Source organism: Nycticebus coucang, chromosome 2, assembly GCF_027406575.1.
Source record: "Nycticebus coucang isolate mNycCou1 chromosome 2, mNycCou1.pri, whole genome shotgun sequence".
Taxonomy (NCBI): Eukaryota; Metazoa; Chordata; class Mammalia; order Primates; family Lorisidae; genus Nycticebus; species Nycticebus coucang.
In genome coordinates this window covers 8,412,958-8,432,333 of record NC_069781.1, presented here as the reverse complement: position 1 = coordinate 8,432,333, position 19,376 = coordinate 8,412,958, and the positions used below count along the sequence as shown (strand labels likewise).

The window sequence follows — 19,376 nt, the reverse complement described above, 5'->3', positions numbered from 1 at the left end:
ACTGAGCCACAGGCGCCGCCCAACGCCCTGCTATTTTTTGGTTGCAGTTTGGCCGGGGCTGGGTTTGAACCCGCCACCCTCGGTATATGGGGCTGGCGCCTTACCGACTGAGCCATAGGTGCCGCCCCATTTTATGTTTTTTACACTGCTTCTGTTTTTTTTTTGTTGTTGTTGTTCAAGAACTGTTCTTGAGGCTCGGTGCCTGTAGCACAGTGGTTAAGGTGCCAGCCATATATAGCTAGGGTGGCGGGTTTGAACCCAGCCCAGGCCAGCTAAACAATAATGACAACTGCAACAAAAAATAGCCTGGCATTGACAGTTACCTATAGTCTCATCTAGTTGGGTGGCTGAGACAAGAGAATCGCTTAAGCCCAAGAGTTTGAGGTTGCTGTGAGCTGTGATGCCATAGCACTCTACCAAGGGCTACCTAGTGAGACTCTGTCTGGACAAACAAACAAACAAGAAGAACTGTTCTTGAATTTCTTCTGTTTTTAATGTCATTTAGAAAACGAACGTGTTGGCTCGGCACCTGTGGCTCAAGCGGCTAAGGTGCCAGCCACATACACCTGAGCTGGCGGGTTCGAATCCAACCTGGGCCCGCCAAACAATGACGGCTGCAACCAAAATATAGCCAGACTCTGTGGCAGGTGCCTGTAGTCCCAGCTACTTGGGAGGTGGAGGCAGGAGAATCACTTAAACCCAGGCGGAGGTGGAGGCGGAGGCAGGAGAATCACTTGAACCCAGGATTTGGAGGTTGTTCTGAACTGTGGGCACTCTACCCAGGGTGACAGCTTGAGGCTGTGTCTCAAAAAAAAAAAAAGAAAAGAAAACGAAAGTGTCCTCTAGTCCCCCATCTGAATGGGGACAGGTATATTTTTCCACGTCTAATACTACTGTTGCTTATTTTTACAAAAATCAGGTCATGTTTGAGTTGCTGATTCACAGCTTGCTTTTGTTTCATTTAGTGGTGTCCCCTGGACCTTTTTCCAGGCAGGAGGCAGATAGGTCTGCGTGTGGTCCGGGCAGAACTGCCTACCTCGTGTCCTGCTCTCCCTCTACCATGCTGGGAGTCTTGAGCTGTTTGGGCATTGACAGCAGCAGAGGGTGGTGGGAAATGCCTGGTGTGTGATTTTGTTAACTCTCCTGTTTATTGGGACAAGGTCAGCCAACCCTGGCCCTGCCCTGTAGGAATTTCCTGTTGGTTTTAAGGAACTCTGTCTCCTAGAGAGCAGAGGCCTGAGCTGAAGTCTGTTGTGCTGGGCAGCGATGAGCAGAACGCAGCAGGTCCTGCTTATCTAAGATCAGAATTCTTCCTCCTTTCCAGGGATAGCTGGGGCAGCCTGGGTTCTGCCCTCCAGGTTTTGGCTGCTGCTATCTGCCTGAGGGCGGGGCCTTGTTTGGGGCCTGGAGGTACACACAGTTGAGTCAAGTCAAACTCTGAGTCATTGTGTTTGAGCCTGGCCCTTCCTGAACCTTCAGGAACAGGTAGGCCCTGACTCAGTTTACCCTTGCAATACCCAGAGGAGGCTTTCGTCTTGGTCGTTTGGGATGCTGCTTTCAGGTTTTAGCTCTGAGGGTGGGCAGATGAGGAGAACACGGGGGCCCATCCTGCCACCTGGGTCAAAAGATGCTCTTTGGGGGCACAGATGACCTCAGGATGGGTTTTGGCAAAGAAAGATTTTAGGCCTGGCAGCCTTGTTTTGTGGAGCCAGGAGAGTGTTGTTTGGCAGGTTTGAGCTGGGAATGAGATCTTTGCTGGAATTCCTGACGTCTCTCCTCACCTGGTGTTTCTCTCAGGCTCACTGTTCTGGCCCTCTCCCTCTTGCGTGTTTCTTCTTCCCGTTCTTCCCCCGGAGTCTCTTCCTGCTCATGTGAGATGCTTCTGGCAAAGAGCCCCTGGAATAGGCCGCTATGTAGGTGACACTCAGCATCTCCAACTTCTCCCCAGCAGCAGTGCCTTCACATCGCGGGTCATCCTCTGCACCGGGTTCTGAGTGCCAGGTGGCAAGCTGGTCACTGCGTGCCTGTGCTCATCTTAGCCTCGACCTCCGCCTTGCATGTGAGGTTGCCTCACCATTTCACAGACAAGGAGACCAAAACCCAGTGGCACAAGGTCTCTTGACCAAAATTGTAGAGCTTACAGGTGGCAAAGCCAGGACTTAAACCAGTCTGTTGGCTTGGCAGCCTGTGCTCTTTCTACTCTCCTCTCCATTGCTGCTTTTTCTGTAGGTTCTCAGGCTTGAGGGGTGCTTCAGAGCACCTGGGAGCTTGTTTAAAATGCTCTACACCCTGGACCCACAGAGTCTGTCCTGTGGGAAGGGAAGCTCCCTTAGCAGTTGGGAGGCTAGCAGGCTACAGACCATGCTGAGAAACACTGACCAGAGACTTCGGTGTCCACCTCTGGAGAATGAGTCCATCTGCTACCAGAACTCAGGCCCTTGGGGTGCCAGCAGGGCTGAGCTCCCCTCCAGGACTGGGGCCAGACGATTTTTTTTTCTTTTCTTTTTTTTTGCAGTTTTGGCCGGGGGTGGGATTGAACCCACCACCTCCGGCATATGGGACCAGCTCCCTACTCCTTTGAGCCACAGGTGCCTATGTGTGTGGGGGGTGGGGGATGAAAGTGAGGGACTAAATCTTCCTTCTTCAAGGACACATGCGGCTGAGGTTTCTAGAAAGACTTTTACTGCCAGCCACAAATGTTCCCAGCCATCTTTCCTTGATGCGTCTCTACCGCACCTTGAGCCTCACAGCAAGAGCACAAGTTCTTCTACGTGTAAATGTCTCTTGAGGGCTTAAAACCTCAAAATTAAATTGCCTGCTGCAATATAGCCTCAGGCCTAGAGCTTCATTCCACTGGAGTAAAAGTGGCTGTAAAATTCCATGGCTTTCACCTGCCACCTGGACACCCTCAGAGGTGCAGCTGCCAAACCTGCACCCTATGACAGGCAGTGGGATGAATGCACTGGCCAGCAGTGGGGCAAGGCTGCCTGGGAACCCTGGCCCGGCGGGGACACCTTGTACCTCCCAGCTGGTATCTGGCTCATTCTCAACCAGACCCTCAGTCTTTCCCCTCACCTACCTGCGCCTGGCCAGTGCCAGACCCCTGGCATCTCAGCAGAAGATACCTCTGCAGCCTCTCTAGGGTGCTTGTGGGCACATTTCAGAACCTGTCTGTGAGGGCAGTGCTGGTGTTCATACCGGGTTAGTCCCTGTCTCCCAGGTCTCTCTGCCTCAGGGGTGTAGGCCCAGAGCTGGGCTCCCTTCCAAAGTTTCTTTAAAGCGGAACCTAGGAGACCCGAGGCATCTGCGTGTGGCCTGGTGGGCTGCCCTGCGGAGCCTTTGTTTCTGTGTGCCTTTCAGGAAAACAGGTCTTGTCCTAGGAAGCATCTCTAAGGCCCTAGATACCCAGGCAAGCTCACAAAAGCTGTTTGCTCTTGAGGCAGGTTGGCATAGTGGAACATCAGAATTGGGGTGGAACTTTCTAGCTGTGTGGCCTTAGGCAGATTGCTTAACTTCTCTGCACCTCAGACTTCACACTGGTAAAGGTTCTGATAGAATGTACTGTAATAGAAACATTATAGAGTCTTACCTATGCGGTAGACACTGGTTCAGAGGCTTTATGTGGATTACCTCACTCGGTACTCACCACAACCCTATGAGGAATCGACTTGTTAGCCCATTTTACAGATAGTGAGGGACTTTCCCAAGATCACATATCACACTGGTAATATAGGGATCCCATTCCTGGCTTGCATGGGGATTGGGATCTGAGGCCTGGATGTGCTGGGGTTTAGTCAGTGGCTGGCCACTCCAGCACCCGCCTGGTGGGATGAGAGCTGCCCTGAGCCTGAGCCTCCAGCTGACCTGCTACCTCTGTGTGCTTGGCTTAGGGAGCTGGTGGGGGAAGCTCCAGGTAGGTGTCCCTTGCCTGTCCCTTGCCTGTCCACCCTTTACTCTGGAAGGCAGGCCATGCCTTTGTCATCTGGCATGAGGATGAACCTGTTGAAGCCCAGCCCAAGTGAGAGCATTTTGTAACTCACCATTGTCCTCTCCTGCTCTAGCCTGGCCATCTCCCCTCTTCCTTTCCCCAGGAAGTGAGGGCGTGCCCTTCTACACAGGGTGAGTCCCAAGCCAAGCAGCACCCCCAGCCCACAGCCTGACTCACCCCAGCTGGGTGTGGGGCCTGGAGGCCAGTGCCCCACTCTGAGGAGGGTTGGGGCTGTGTGTGCCATATGAGGGGTAAGGCCTCTTCTCCGCCTCCTGGCTCTGGGACTGGAGGAAGCACAAGGCTGAGCAGTTTCACAGGCCCAGAGCCCTCCTGGGACAGGACCTCTTGAGCACGGCCCTTCCCCTGTCCCTGGGACAGTGTTGGAGGGACAGCCTTCCCATCTGTGGTACATAGGGGCGCCAGCCTCCCGCCTCCCCTCCTGCCTGGGAAGTCTTCAGTTTTGGCCCTGTTTGTGCTGCAACAAAAGGCTCTCTGTGCCCTGTTCACGCACAGCACGCCTGCCCGCTGCCGCCCAGGTGAGGGAGCCACGCCAGATCTCTGCAGCCTGGAGTGGGGTCTGGGGCATGCCTGGGTGTTCTCAGCATGTCATTTCTTTGACTCCCTTCCCTGTCTGTAAGAAGCCCATGAGGACACTGACACTGTGGACTGGGGTTGCACAAAAGGACTGGTTATGAGAGCAAATAGTGAACTCTACCCTCTGTCCTTTTTGGGGTCACAAGCCTGGAAGGGTCCCTAGGAGTTTGAGGATCTGTGAGGAGGCCCTGGGGGCCTCTGTGTGGTCTGGCCCCTTCTTAGAGACATTTGAGGTGCAGTTCACACATCAGAGAGGGCAGAGCTGTGTGTGCCGGGTGAGGGATGAGACCTCTCTTCCCCACCAAACTCCAGGAGGGTCTTCTGCAGTGGCAGGTGACTTGGGAATGACAGCCTTACACTATGCAGGTGCTGTATTGGTACATAATGCCTTGTCTTATTTTTAATTCTCATAGTAACCCATTGTACAACTATAGCATTTCCATCTTGCAGTTGAAGAAACAGGGTCTTTGAGGCCCCAAAAGGAAGTGGTAGAGTTGGCATTTGAGTTGCCCAACTCTGGGGTCTGTGCTCTTCCCCACTCTGTGCTCCCATGAAGTGGGAACCATGCCCCACTGAGTGTGTGCTGCAGGGTGGGGCAGGAGGACAGCAGCAACTCCTCGTGATTCTCCGGTAATCCTGAGAAACCACATGGTGAGGAAGGCCTTTTGATTTCTTTTGCAAGTGTCTTTTCTACTTGCAGATATACCATACTTAAATAATAGAAAAATGTAGATAACCTGCTACAGTCTTACCCAGCCTTAGACTTAACTACATATAGTTCTACGTATAGGTTTCCAGATTTTTGTATGTATACAGTAATAAATTTGTTACTCGTATGATTTTTTTTTTTTTTTTTTAATTTGGCCGGGGCTGGGTTTGAACCCGCCACCTCCGGCATATGGGACCGGCGCCCTACCCGCTGAGCCACAGGCGCCGCCCACTCGTATGATTTTTTAAAAGAAGAATGAGATCGTGGCTCGTTGCCCATAGCTCAGTGAGTAGGGTGCCAACCACATACACCAAAGCTGGTGGGGTTGTTTTTTTTGTTTTGTTTTGTTTTTTTGAGTTTTTGGCCAGGGCTGGGTTTGAACTTGCCACCACTGGTATATGGGGTCGGCACCCTACTCCTTTGAGTCACAGGCACCACCTGAAGCTGGCGAGTTTGAGCCCAGCCCTGGCTTGCCAAACAACAATGACAACTGCAACAAAAAAATAGCTGGGCATTGTGGCAGATGCCTGTAGTCCCAGCTACTTGGGAGGCCGAGGCAAGAGAATCTCTTACGCCCCAGAGTTTGAGGTTGCTGTGAGCTGTGATGCCATGGCACTCTACCAAGGGTGACAAAGCGAAACTCTGTCTGAAGAAAAAAAAAAAGAATGAGAGCATACTTTAAAATTTAACATCTTAACTTTTTTTTTTTTTTTTGCAGTTTTTGGCTGGGGCTGGGTCCAAACCCACCACCTCCAGCATATGGGTCCGGCACCCCACTTCTTGAGCCACAGGCGCTACCTCATCTTAACCATTTTTAAGTACAATCATTTAGTGGTATTAAGTATATCCATATTATTATGCAACCATCGGCACCAGCCATCTCCAGAACTCTTTCTATCTTGCAAAACTGAAACTCTTGGGGGGAGGGAAAGGTATAAAAACAACACTGAAACTCTCTGTCCCCATTAAACACTAACTCTATTACCCCCTCTCCCAGCACCTCGTAGTGACCCTTCTACATTTTGTCTCTGTGAATTTGACTACTCTCGGTACCTCATATAAGCAGGATCATATAGTGTTTTTCTTTTATGATTGGCTTTTTCATGGATCATACATTTTATATGCTGCATATGCTGCTCACGACCTTTTTTTTTTTTTTTAAAGAGACTGGGTCTAGGAGGAGGATGGGTGGAGGAAGGGTGATTGGTGGGACCACACCTACAATGCATCTTACAAGGGTACATGTGAAACTTATTAAATGTAGACTATAAATGTCTTAACACAATAACTAAGAAAATGCTAGGAAGGCTATGTTAACCGGTTTGATGAAAATATTTCAAATTGTATATAAAACCAGTGCATGGTGCCCCATGATTGCATTAAGGTACACAGCTAAGATTTAATAAAAAAAAAAAAAAAAAAGACTGGGTCTCTTGGCTGGGCATGGTGGTTCCCACTTGAATCCCAGCACTGTGGGAGGCCAAGGCAGGTGGATTGCTTGAGCTCTGGAGTTCAAGACCAGCCCGAGCAAAGGGAGACCCCTATCTCTACTAAAAATAGAAAAACTAGCCAGGTGTTGTGCAAGTGCCTATAGTCCCAGCTACTCAGGAGGCTGAGGAGTTTGAGGTTGCTGTGAGCTATGATACCACAGCACTCTGCCCAGGGTGACAATGTGAGACTATGTCTCAAACAAAAAAAAAAAAAAAAAAGAGGCTGGGCACTGTGGCTCACGCCTGTAATCCTAGCACTCTGGGAGGCCAAGGCAGGTAGATTGCCTGAGCTCACAGGTTCGAGACTGGCTTGAGAAAGTGCTAGACCCCCTCTCTAAAAAATAGTCGGGCATTGTGGTAGGGGACTCTCCTGAACCAAGAGTTTGTTTTTGTTTTTTGAGACAGAGCCTCAAACTATGGGGGTAGAGTGCCGTGGCATCACAGCTCACAGCAACCTCAAACTCTTGGGCTTAAACGATTCTCTTGCCTCAGCCTCCCAAGTAGCTGGGACTACAGGTGCCCGCCACAACGCCTAGCTATTTTTTGGTTGTAGTTGTCATTGTGATTTGGCAGGCCCAGGCTAGTTTCAAACCCGCCAGCTCTGGTGTATGTGGCTGGTGCTTTAGCTGCTTGAGCTACAGGCACCACCTTGAGCCAAGAGTTTGAGGTTGCTATGAGCTATGACGCTACAGCACTCTACCAAGGGTGACAAAGTGAGGCTCTGTCTCAAAAAAAAAAAAAAAAGAGAGAGAGACTGGGTCTCATTCTTCATTGTCACTCATTCTGGATGTCAGTGGCTTGATCATAGCTCACTGCAGCCTTGAATGCCTGGGCTCAAGTGATCCTCCCATCTCAGCCTCCCAATTTCAGGTGCATAGCACCATGCCTGGCTAATGTTTCACAGGTTTTGTAGAGATAAGGTCTCACCATGTTGCCTAACTGTTCTCAAACTCAAGTGATTCTCCCATCTTGGCTTCCCAAAGTGGTGGGTCTATACAGGTGTGAACCACTGTGTCCAACAACAACTTTTTCTTTTTTTTTTTTTTTGATTAATGTCTTGGGTTTCTTTTGGGTTATCTATAGGTCTATGAGGCAGGTAGCATTATTTTCATTTTTTTGTTGTTGATTTCTTGAATTTTTTGTTTTTGAGTTTTTGTTTCTTGAATTTTTGTTTTGTTTTTGAGATAGAGTCTCACTGGCTAAAGTGCCATGATGACAGCCTAGGTCCCTGCAACTTCAAACTCCTAGGCTCAAGTGATCCTCCTGTCTCAGTCTCCCAAGTAGCTGGGACTATAGGCACCACCTCATGCCCAGGTAATTTTTCTATTTTTGGTAGAGATGGGGTCTCTCTTGCTCAATCTGATCTTGAACTCCTGACTTCAAGCAGTCCTTCCATACCAGCCTCCCAGAGCGCTAGGCTTGTATGTGTGAGCCACCAAGTCCACCTATTCCTGCTTTAAAGTTGCAAAGGCAGAGGCTTGGGCCAAGTAATTTGCCCCATAGTCACAGAATTGTTTCATGCTGGAGCTGGATTTGAACCCATGTCCCCAAGTCCAAAACTCTTGCTCTTTGCACTCACCCAGATTTTCCGCCCTTGGGGGAAGGATGGAGGTTCTCTGGGTTGCTCATTTGACCCCTGAGGGGCAGGGATGCCCCAGCTCTGCTGTAGTAGGAACTTGGTCTTGCATCTCCCACCTGCTCGAGCTTTCTTGTGGGAGGGGCCTGCACTGAACCCTCTTTGGAGTCTTCCTGGGTGGAGGGCAGGTCCAGGCAGTGGGGTTCTCCTTCATTCTGCAGTGTTCTCAGAGGCTGAGGAGTGAGCAGGCTGGAAGGAGAAGCAGCAGCTGCTGCCCTGGTGACCTGATAACTGGTATGGCCGTGGCTAATTGCTGAGAATTTCCAGGTGTGAGGACAAGGAGAAGACTAGCCATGCAGGGTAGAAATGCATGATTGTTTTGGTAAATTTTGGGCGAAGAAGTAATTTTAAGTATGTTGGGCATGGTGGTGGCCACCTGTAATAGGGAGGCTGAAGCAGGAAGATTGCTTGAGCCCCAGAGTTTGAGACTACCTTGGGCAACATAGCAAGACCCTTTCTTAAAAAAAAAAAAAATAGGCCAGGCACTCTGGCTCATGCCTGTGACTCCAGCACTATGGGAGGTTGATGGGGGCAGATCGTTTGAAACTAGGAGTTCAAGACCAGCCTGGCAACATCATGAGGACCCTATCTCTATGAAAAAACTAAAAACTTAGCTGGGCATGGTGGCGTGCACCTGTAGTCCTAGCTACTAAGGGTGGGAGGAGGCTGAGGCAGGAGGATCATGAGCCTAGAAGTTTGAGATTATAGTGAGCTATGATGATACCATTGTACTCCAGCCTGGGTAACAGAATAGCATCTTATCTCCAAAAAAAAAAAATTTAAAAATAAATAAAATTAACAAGAGAAGTAATTTAAGCATATAGAATGTATAAAGCCTAGAACACTCCAGGCACAGTGGCTCACACCTGTAATCCTAACACTTTGGGAGATAGGAGGATCACTTGGGGCCAGAAGTTAAAGATGAGCCCAAGCAGCATAGTGAGACCTAATCTTTACAAAAGACATTAAAAATTACCCAGGTGTGGTGGCACATGCCTGTAATCCAAGTTACTCAGGAGAATGAAGCAGCAGGATCGTTTGAGCCCAGGAGTTTGAGGTTGCAGTGAGGTATGACAATGCCGCTGTACTCAAGCCCAAGCAACAGAATGAGACCATCTCCAGAAAACATGCAAAGACTAGGACAGGAATCTCTGGACAAAAAGTCAGCTTTGTCAGACCTTAATGGTTTGTAGTAATTTCTTTGGATACACATGTACGTGCACACGCACACACACTTGCAGGTACACAGGCATTAAATAAAATATTTCGAGCAAAGTTGAAGCCTCTTACCCAGTCCCATTTTCTTTCCACGCTAAGTGTAATTACTACTATCTTGATTTGGGGACTTCCCACACAGGTTTCGTACCTTCACTGCACTTGGGTATATACATTATAGAAAACCTTATAGACTGTGTTTATCTTTCTACAACTAGTTTCTTTCTTCCCTTTCCCTTTCCATTTTCCCTTTCCTTTCCTTTCCTTTCCTTCTCTCTCTCTCTTTTCCCTTTTTTTTGAGACAGAGTCTCACTTTGTTGCCCTCTGTACAGTACCATGGCATCATACCTCACAGCAACCTCAAACTCTTGGGCTCAAGTGATCCTCTTGCCTCAGCTGCCTGAGTAGCTGGAACTATAGGCACCCACCACAATGCTTGACTATTTTTAGAGACTGAGTCTCACTCTGGCTCAGGTTGATCTCAGTGTCATGAGCTCAAGCAATCCACACGCCTCAGCCTTCCAGAGTGCTGGGATTACAGGTACGAGCCACCGTACTCACCCTTTATAGGTTGTTCATGGATCAACATTTGTTTTTGAGGTTTATCCATATTGATATGTGTAGCTACAGTTAATTAACTTTAATTGATTTAAGGCATTCCATAGGGCCGGACGCAGTGGCTCACACCTGTATTCCAAGCACTCTGGTAGGCCGAGGTGGGTGGATTGTCTGAGCCCACAGGTTCGAGACCAGATGGAGCCAGAGTGAGACCTCGTCTTTAAAAATAGCTGGGTGTTGGGCGGCGCCTGTGGCTCAGTGAGTAGGGCGCCGGCCCCATATGCCGAGGGTGGCGGGTTCAAACCCAGCCCTGGCCAAACTGCAACAAAAAAAAAATAGCCGGGCGCTGTGGCGGGCGCCTGTAGTCCCAGCTACTCGGGAGGCTGAGACAAGAGAATCACGTAAGCCCAAGAGTTAAAGGTTGCTCTGAGCTGTGTGACACCACGGCACTCTACCGAGGGCGGTACAGTGAGACTCTGTCTCTACAAAAAAAAAAAAAAAAAAAATAGCTGGGTGTTGTGGCAGACGCCTGTAGTCCCAGCTACTTGGGAGGCTGAGGCAAGAGAATTGCTTGAGCCCAAGAATTTCTTTTTTTTTTTTTTTTTTTTTTGTAGAGACAGAGTCTCACTTTATGGCCCTCGGTAGAGTGCCATGGCATCACACAGCTCACAGCAACCTCCAACTCCTGGGCTTAAGTGATTCTCCTGCCTCAGCCTCCCGAGTAGCTGGGATTACAGGCGCCCACCACAACGCCCAGCTATTTTTTGGTTGCAGTTCAGCCGGGGCCGGGTCTGAACCCACCACCCTCGGTATATGGGGCCGGCACCTTACCAACTGAGCCACAGGCGCTGCCCGAGCCCAAGAATTTCAAGGGTGACAAAGTGAGACTCTTTGTCTAAAAAAATAAATAAAATAAAATAAAGCATGCCATTGCGTAAATAGAACAATTTATTCTTTCTCTTGTTGAAAATTTAGGCTGTTGTTGATCTTTTGCTGTTACAGATAACTAGTCAGTGAGTGTTTTTATTTTTTTTTCTTTTTAGTGACATTAAAACGACACAAAAAAAAATTAAAAAGTTCACTGTGTTGCTCTTGGCATCATAGCTCACAGCAACTTCAAACTCTTGGACTCAAGAGAGCCTCTTGCCTCAGTCTCCCGAATAGCTGGGACTATGGGCGTCTGCCACAATACCCAGCTAGTTTTAGAGATGGGGTCTGTATCTTGCGGAGGCTGGCCTCAAACTCCTGAGCTCAGGTCCACCTGCCTCAGCCTCCTAGACTGTTAGGATTTCATCATGCCTGGCCTCATGTTTTAACTTTAATGATCAACATACTTATCTGTAAGTGTTTATACATTTTATGGTAAGATATTCTTCCTTGTCTTAATGACATTAAGATAGTTTCTTGGGGGCGGCGCCTGTGGCTCAGTGAGTAGGGCGCCGGCCCCATATGCCAAGGGTGGCGGGTTCGAACCCAGCCCCGGCCAAACTGCAACAAAAAAATAGCCGGGCGTTGTGGCGGGCGCCTGTAGTCCCAGCTGCTCTGGAGGCTGAGGCAAGAGAATCGCGTAAGCCCAGGAGTTGGAGGTTTCTGTGAGCCGTGTGATGCCACGGCGCTCTACCCGAGGGCGGTACAGTGAGACTCTGTCTCTACAAAAAAAAAAAAAGATAGTTTCTTGGATTATTCTCTGAACACTTAATTTTTGCCTTGGGTCTTTAATTCATTGGAATTATTGTTGTGTAAGGAGGGAGATGGGGCTACACCTTTTTTGTGTGAATGCCTGAGAACCCACACTGAGTATGGATGCCTGTTCTTTTCCCTTAACCTGCAAAGCCTACACTCTGTAGTCTAAGTTTATAGAAACTTGGGGAACTGTTTCCAGGTTCTTCAGGTCTTTTGGTCCACCCCTCTATCCCTACATCAACACCAAAATTGCTTTAATTCTTATGGCGTTATAGTAAGTTTTAATATCTGGAAGATGTCTCCTCCTACCTTATTTAATTGTTTTTATGCTAGGTGCTATGGCTCATGCCTGTAAACTCAGCACTTTGGGAGGCTGAGGTGGGAAGATCGCTTGAGGCCAGGAGTTTGAGACCAGCCTGGGCAATGAAGTGAGACCCCATCTCTACAAAAAATAAAAAAATTAGGTGGGCATTGTGGTGTGTACCTGTAATCCCAACTACTTGGGAGGATCATTTGAGCCCAGAAGTTCAAGGCTGCAGTAAGATATAATTATGTTGCATTCTAGCCTGGGCGACAGAGCAAGACCCTGTTTCTTAAGAAAAAAATCTTTATTAATTACCAGAGTAACTTGTTCTTATAATAAAAAACAGAGGTATGTTTGGGAGTGGAAAAGGATTATAAATAGCCCTACTGAGGGGGGGAGAGAGAAAATGAGATTACCTTATGGCTGAGCAATTATTCTACCACAGTTTTGTTATCTACATTTTGCATTTAACATATTTTGAACATTTTCTCATGGCATCAAATGTTTTGCTCTAATGTGCTTTCATTATTGCTCAATATTTCATACTTGTATAATTTAATTAATATTTAATCAATCACCTAAAAAGAGATAACCTAGTTTCCCTCCACTTTTTCTGGCTATAAATAGCATTGTTGATGAACATTCCTGCGACTGTGGAGTAGAGTGCTGTGGCATCACAGATCACAGCAACCTCAGACTCTTGGGTTTAAGAGATTCTCTTGCCAGGTGGCACCTGTGGCTCAGTGAGTAAGGTGCTGGCCCCATATACCGAGGGTGGCAGGTTCAAACCCAGCCCCGGCTGAACTGCAACCAAAAAAATAGCCAGGCGTTGTGGCGGGCGCCTGTAGTCCCAGCTGCTTGGGAGGCTGAGGCAGGAGAATTGCAGAAGCCCGAGAGCTAGAGGTTGCTGTGAGTCCTGTGACATCATGGCACTCTACCGAAGGCGGTAAAGTGAGACTCTGTCTCTACAAAAAAAAAAAAGATTCTCTTGCCTCAGCCTCCCAAGTAGCTGGGACTACAGGTGCCCACCACAATGCCTGGCTATTTTTTTGTTGTTGCAGTTGTCATTGTTGTTTTAGCTGGCCCGGGCCGGGTTTGAACCTGCCAGCCTTGGTGTATATGGCCAGCGCCCTACCCACTGAGCTATGGTCACCGCCCCGTGATTGAATCTTTACCCTAGAGCAGGGGTCCTCAAACTACGGCCCGCGGGCCACATGCGGCAGTGTGATTATATTTGTTCACATTTTGTTTTTTTACTTCAAAATAAGATATGTGCAGTGTGCATAGGAATTTGTTCATAATTTTTTTTTTTTAACTGTAGTCTGGCCCTCCAATGGTCTGAGGGACAGTGAACTGGCCCCTTGTTTAAAAAGTTTGAGGACCCCTGTCCTAGAATCTTCTCCAGAAGACTCAGCCACCTTCCTTTCCACTACTTCTCCTTCCTGGGCTCCGTATAATTCAACAACTTCTACTCTACTTTTCCTATCTGGAGTTCTGCTAGAGGGGCTTGGGATGAGTCTGAAATGGTCCCTGTGGTGCAGAGCTCCCAGCCTTCTCCTCCCTGCCCTCAGTGGCCTCTCGCCCACTCACTCTTGAGCTTCATCTGGGTACAGCCAGGGGCCTCCCACTTCACTGTTAACCCCTGATTTCTAGAGGCCCATTCTCCAGCAGAAACTGATACATCTGTTCTGAAAGGGGAAAAATAGCCAGACTGGAGCCCAGACAGAGGACAGCAGAGCTCACCATCTTTGTTGTCTTTTCTCAGCCACCCTGGTTTCAAACCCTTTAATCTTTTTCTTCTATTCAGGATCCTCTAGGAATTCCCTGTTTCTTGAGGCAGAGACCTGACCTGGCCTGTCTCCCAGTTGCCTCTCAAACCACCCTCTCAAAGCTACAATGGACACTCAACTCGATCTCCGTGCCCGAGAGCTGCTGCTTTCTTTCTTTCTTTTTTTTCTTTTTCTGTAAGGCTATGTTTATTTAACATTCCATACTATTTTTTAATCATCAAGATAATGCATGCTGGTTAAAGTTAGTCTTCATTTTAGATTTCTGCTTCTTATTTTCTCTCTGAGAGAGCCCTTCCTGTGATTCGGGAAGCATCGGGCAAGGGTTTATCATGTGGAATTGTGTTTGTTTATTTTTCTGGATCTCACTTTTTTCCAAAATGGTAATGTGTGAAGAGCTACACCCTTCCACTGGAAGGGCCCTGTTGCATTCCAGTGGCTTCTTTAACTCGCCAGGTGGCCCACCTACTGTGTGCCAGGCTCTACCTAACTATGGCTCTTGGCCTAGTTAGTCTAGGAACCCTCTGGGTGGTTTTCTCTCTTCCATATCCTGCCTTAATTCTCTCTTCCAGGCACTTTTCATTCACACATACTGCTGAGGTCAGGATTTCTCCAGGGTTGTGGGGAGTGGCCAGGTCTGGTTTGCTCTTCACCTCCAGCTCACTCTCATCCCCAGGCCTTTGAACAGCCTTGTGAGGTGGGGCCTCTCCTTAGCCTCATTCCACATGTGGGGGAACTGAGGCTGTGAGAGGTGAAGTCACCAACTCTGGATCACAAGTGGTAGAGCCCAGGCTGGCCCTGCCCAGCCCCCCCCCCCTTTCCGAATACATGTCCTCGTGGCTTGTTGGTTCTGGCTCTCCACCAGTCTGTCCAAGGTCCCATGCACAGGGGATTTGGAAAACCCCATGTCTGTGATTGTCACAATAGTCCTGAGATCTCTGTAAGGCATTTGTCAGCATCCCTGTGTTATGGATGGGGAACTGTCCCAAGGGGTGTCTGTGCAGCATTGGCTCTGGGACCACAGACCTGCTGTCTGACCTTGGGGTAGGCTGCAGGTGAGGGAGAAGGAGGAGTCATGGCTGGGCAGCGGCCTAGGCACCACCCTTTCATATTTTGATCTCCCTTTTACACGATGTGGGGACATCTCTAGCAATTTCTCTGCTCCCTTTCTTAGGGATAAGAAAACTGAGGCCTGGGAGAGGAGCTTGGGATGAGTACACTTTTGTTAGGAGGCAGTGCCAGCTATGGAGGGCTAATTACAGGGAAGGGACAAATATACAGCTACAGGAAACTTCATTCAAAAGGGTACTTTTCATAACTTAGAGAAAGGCCCCTGTCCCCACATCTGCCCCCTCCCCTCCTGGGCTTTTTTGACCACACACAGGTGTACCTCCAGGGTGGCTGTCAAGTGGGATCTGCATCTGAATGACCTGCCTTGGAGGTTCCAGTTGTCTGCCCTCTCCCCCAAGATCTGGGTCTAAAGGCTGCCTCTGTCACTTCTAGGCAGTGTGAAGTTGGACAAGTGTCCTTCTCCCTTCTAAACCGGTTTACCTGGTTATAAAATGGGCACAAGGGCTCGGCGCCCATAGCTCAGTGGTTAGGGTGCCGGCCATATACACCAAGGTCGGTAGGTTCAAACCTGGCCCAGGCCTGCTAAACAAAAACAACAAAAATAATAGCCCGGTGTTGTGGCAGGTGCCTGTAGTCCCAGCTACTAGGGAGGCTGAGGCAAGAGAATTGCTTAAGCCCAAGAGTTTGAGGTTGCTGGGAGCTGTGATGCCGTGGTACTCTACCAAGGGCAACAAAGTGAGACTCTGTCTCAAAAAAAATTAATTAACTAATTAAATTAAATGGGCGTGAGGAAGATTATTCATCCTTAAAAAAGGAAATTAGCCAGACACAGTGGCTCACACCTGCAATCCCAGCACTTGGGAGGCTGAGGCTAGTGTAACCAACCTGAGCAGAGCGAGACCCAACTCTACTAAAAATAGAAAATACTAGCGGGGCGTTGCGGAGGGTGCCTATAGTCCCAGCTACTTGGGAGACTGAGGCAAGAGAATCACTTGAGCCCAAGAGTTTGAGGTTGCTGTGAGCTATGACACCATGGCACTCTACCAAGGGCAACAAAGTGAGACTGTCTCCCACAAAAAAAGAAAAAGAAAAAAAAAAGCTAGGCATGGTGGTACATGCCTATAGTCCCAGCTACTGGGAAGGCTGACGCAGGAGGATCACTTGAGCCTGGGAGTCAGAGGCTTCAGTGAGCTATAATGATGCCACTGCAGCGTGGGAGACCCTATCTCAAACCAAAAAAAAAAAAGAGAGAGAAGGAAATTCTAAGATGCTACAACATGGGTGAACCTTGAGGACATGATACTAAATGAAGTAGGCCTGTTACAAAAAGACAAATACCTGTGATTCCAGTTCCATGAGGTCTCTAGAGTGGTCAGGTTCATAGAGACAGAAAGTAGATGGGGGTTGCCAGAGGGTGGGGCAGGGAGGTCAGTGATTAATGGGTGCAGAGTTTCACTCCCACAAGGTGGAAAGGAGGTGGCGGCGGCTGCACAACGGTGTCAGTGTGGCGTATGGCACTGAACAGCTTGCTTAAACATGGTTAGACTGGCAAATTGTGTTACGTGTATTTTGCCACAATATAAAAATATTGAGAAGAATAGGTATGGGAACAGTGGGCACCTCCTGGCTGCTTTTTTTTTTTTCATAGCAACATTATTTTTATTAGCAAATAAACTAGAAACAACCCAGTTTGCAACAGTGGAATTCGTATCAGTAATGATAGTGAATATACAATACAAATGGTCGTGTATGAAGCAAAATGATTTGGAGTGGAAAAACGAGTCACAGAAGCATATTTACAAAATAATTACCTTTTTTTTTTTTTGAGATAGTTTGTCTTGTTGCCTTTGGTAGAGTGCTATGGCGTCATAGCTCACAGCAACCTCAAACTTTCGGACTCAAGTGATCCTCTTGCCTCAGTGTCCCAAGTAGCTGGGACCACAAGCTCCTGCCACAATGCCTGGCTATTTTTTTTTTTTTGTTGTTGTTGTTGTTAGAAACAGAGTCTCGCTCTTGCTGAGGCTAGCCTGGAACTCCTGAGCTCAAACAATCCACCCACCTCGGACCCCCAGAGTGCTAGGATTACAGGCGTGAGCCACCACACCCAGCCCAAAATAATTCTATTTATTTTTTATTTTTTTTATTTTATTTTATTTTTTTTTTTTTTGTGATTTTTTTGGCCAGGGCTGGGTTTGAACCCGCCACCTCCGGCATATGGGACCGGCGCCCTACTCCTTGAGCCACAGGCGCCACCTTATTTTTTATTTTTTATTGTTGGGGATTCATTGAGGGTACAAAAACCAGGTTACACTGATTGCATTTGTTAGGTAAAGTCCCTCTTGCAATCGTGTTTTGCTCCCAAAAGGTGTGGCACACACCAAGGCCCCACCCCCTCCCTCCTTCCCTCTCTCTGCTCTTCCTTTCCCCACCCCTTCCCTCCTTCCCTCTCTCTGCTCTTCCTTTCCCCACCCTCCCTCCTTCTTTCTCTGCTTACCACCTCCTGGCTTCTTGTGAGGATTCCAGGCTCAGCCCTTGTGGTCTGGGTCTGACAGGAAGCCACTCTTGTGTAGATGTCTGATCATCTGAGTCACCAAGCTCCTGGGTAGGCCCCTGCACTGGGGTTCCCTCCCTGTGGTATTGGGGATCCCCTCTTTGCCCTGGGGCCTCCAGGGCTGGGCAGGAAGCAGGCAGGCCTGAGCCTGGCTGGCTTCAGCTTCCTCCTCCACCCCAACCCACACCCACCTGAAACTGCAGTCTCCCCACCACACCTGGGGCCCATGTCTGCACACATGCACCCACCCCGCCCTGTGCCCTTTGGGCTTCTCTGGAAGGACATCTGAATTTATTGAGCACCTATTATGTGTACTAGACTCCCGTCTTCAGAGAGCATCTGGCCCCGCCAGGGTGATGAGGAAGCTGAGGAAGGATAAAAACACAGCCCCAAAAGACTGCTCACCCGCCCATCCCACTCTGCACTGAGTCTTTCCTAGCAGCCTGCCCAGGCTCCCTCTGCCGAGGTACCTACCTTCCTGGGCAAAGCTATGAGAGAGGGCACCCAGCCCGGGCTGGGGTAAGGCAGGCTGCTCTGGTCACCTGGCCATCTCCTGGTGGGGCCTGGTTATAGGGCAGGTCCTCTTCTCCAGCAGTCCTGGGGATGAAAGCTCTGGATTTGATGCCTGCACTTTCTTTCCTGATCCCCCCAAAGCTCCAGAAGAGAAGCAGCGATGTGTCCAGGGTCACACATCAAAAGCGAGGAGGAAACACAGGTGCAGCTGGGAGTGACCCCTCTGGACAAGTCACCCTCATGGGGGTAGCATGAGCTTGACTCCAGTCCTGGCCCCTCCGAGCTCTGCCTCCCTAAGTCTCCGTGTCCTCTTCCCCACACACTCACACTGGCCCAAGAGAACCTTGAGGTGGGGCATATACCATGGTCACTTTTATCTTCCCCACAGGACCTAGCCAAGGGCTGAACAGAGCCCAGGATGTGCTTCAAGACCCAGAAGAGGGGTAAGAGTCAGACAGACCTGAATGGGATCAATTATTCCCTCCTTGGGCAGGTTGCTTTACCTCTGAGCTGCTGGTCCCATGACCCCTGCAGCAGGGCTATGAAGGCCTCCTGCCCAGCACCAGGAGTCAGGCCCTGGGGCTACAGGGCTGAGATGGCCCCTCCCTATGAGAAGGCACTTTCCGCCCCCCTCGGAAATCAAGGGGAGTGTTGTATCGCAGCCACATCCTGTCTACTCATAAAGTGCCCACACCCCCAAATGACTGCTCCCTGGCCTTAGAAGTCTCGTTCTGACTTCATGCTAGGCTGCTGCAGATGCTCAGGCCTTCTTGTCTTGGCCTCCTCACTTCTGGTCCCCAATCTTTGGACCCCTGTCCTGGATGAGGACTCAGGGGGCCAGGAAGCAAGGGACAGATGGTGTCTCAGTAGAACAGGCTGTGATTCAGCAGTCCCTTACTGAGTGCCAGTCTCTCCCAGGAGTGTGGGTGTTGTGTCTAGCTATCCAGTCATTAAAGGGCCTAGGCTTTCCTGTGGGGCGAGTGCTCACCCTGGCCCTTGAGTCCTGGCCTCACTAGCAGAGCTGACCCCCTGGGCCATCAGCCCAACGTGGGAGATAGTGTCTGCTGGCCCCAGGTGACCCAAACTCTGGGAACCCCAGAGAGCCAGGAAGCTGGACTCCTGGGCCTATTTCTTGGCACCACCTGTGGGGGACCTCAGGCAGGTGGAGAACAGGTCCCACACAGCAGTGAGGACTCAAGCTCAGTGGTGGAGGGACAGGCCTGCTGGGTTTGACCTCAGCTTTACCACTCAGTAGCAGGATGGTGCTGGGCAGGTAA

The 19,376-nt window shown here is 49.3% G+C and overlaps 1 protein-coding gene across 6 annotated transcripts in view; it reads left to right on the top strand.

Annotated features, from left to right (window-relative positions):
* Positions 1-19,376, top strand: part of LRRC8A (leucine rich repeat containing 8 VRAC subunit A) — a 40,730-nt gene that overhangs the window by 5,272 nt on the left and 16,082 nt on the right. For 2 of the 6 annotated variants that reach the window (XM_053560135.1, XM_053560162.1), the window contains one exon: positions 18,488-18,542. The exons of 3 other annotated variants lie outside the window; for them this stretch is intronic. The gene's annotated coding sequence lies outside the window, so the exon portion shown is untranslated. Of the gene's footprint in view, positions 1-17,609; positions 18,053-18,487; positions 18,543-19,376 lie in introns of those variants that run through there. One more of the 6 variants, XM_053560170.1, reaches the window with a different exon arrangement.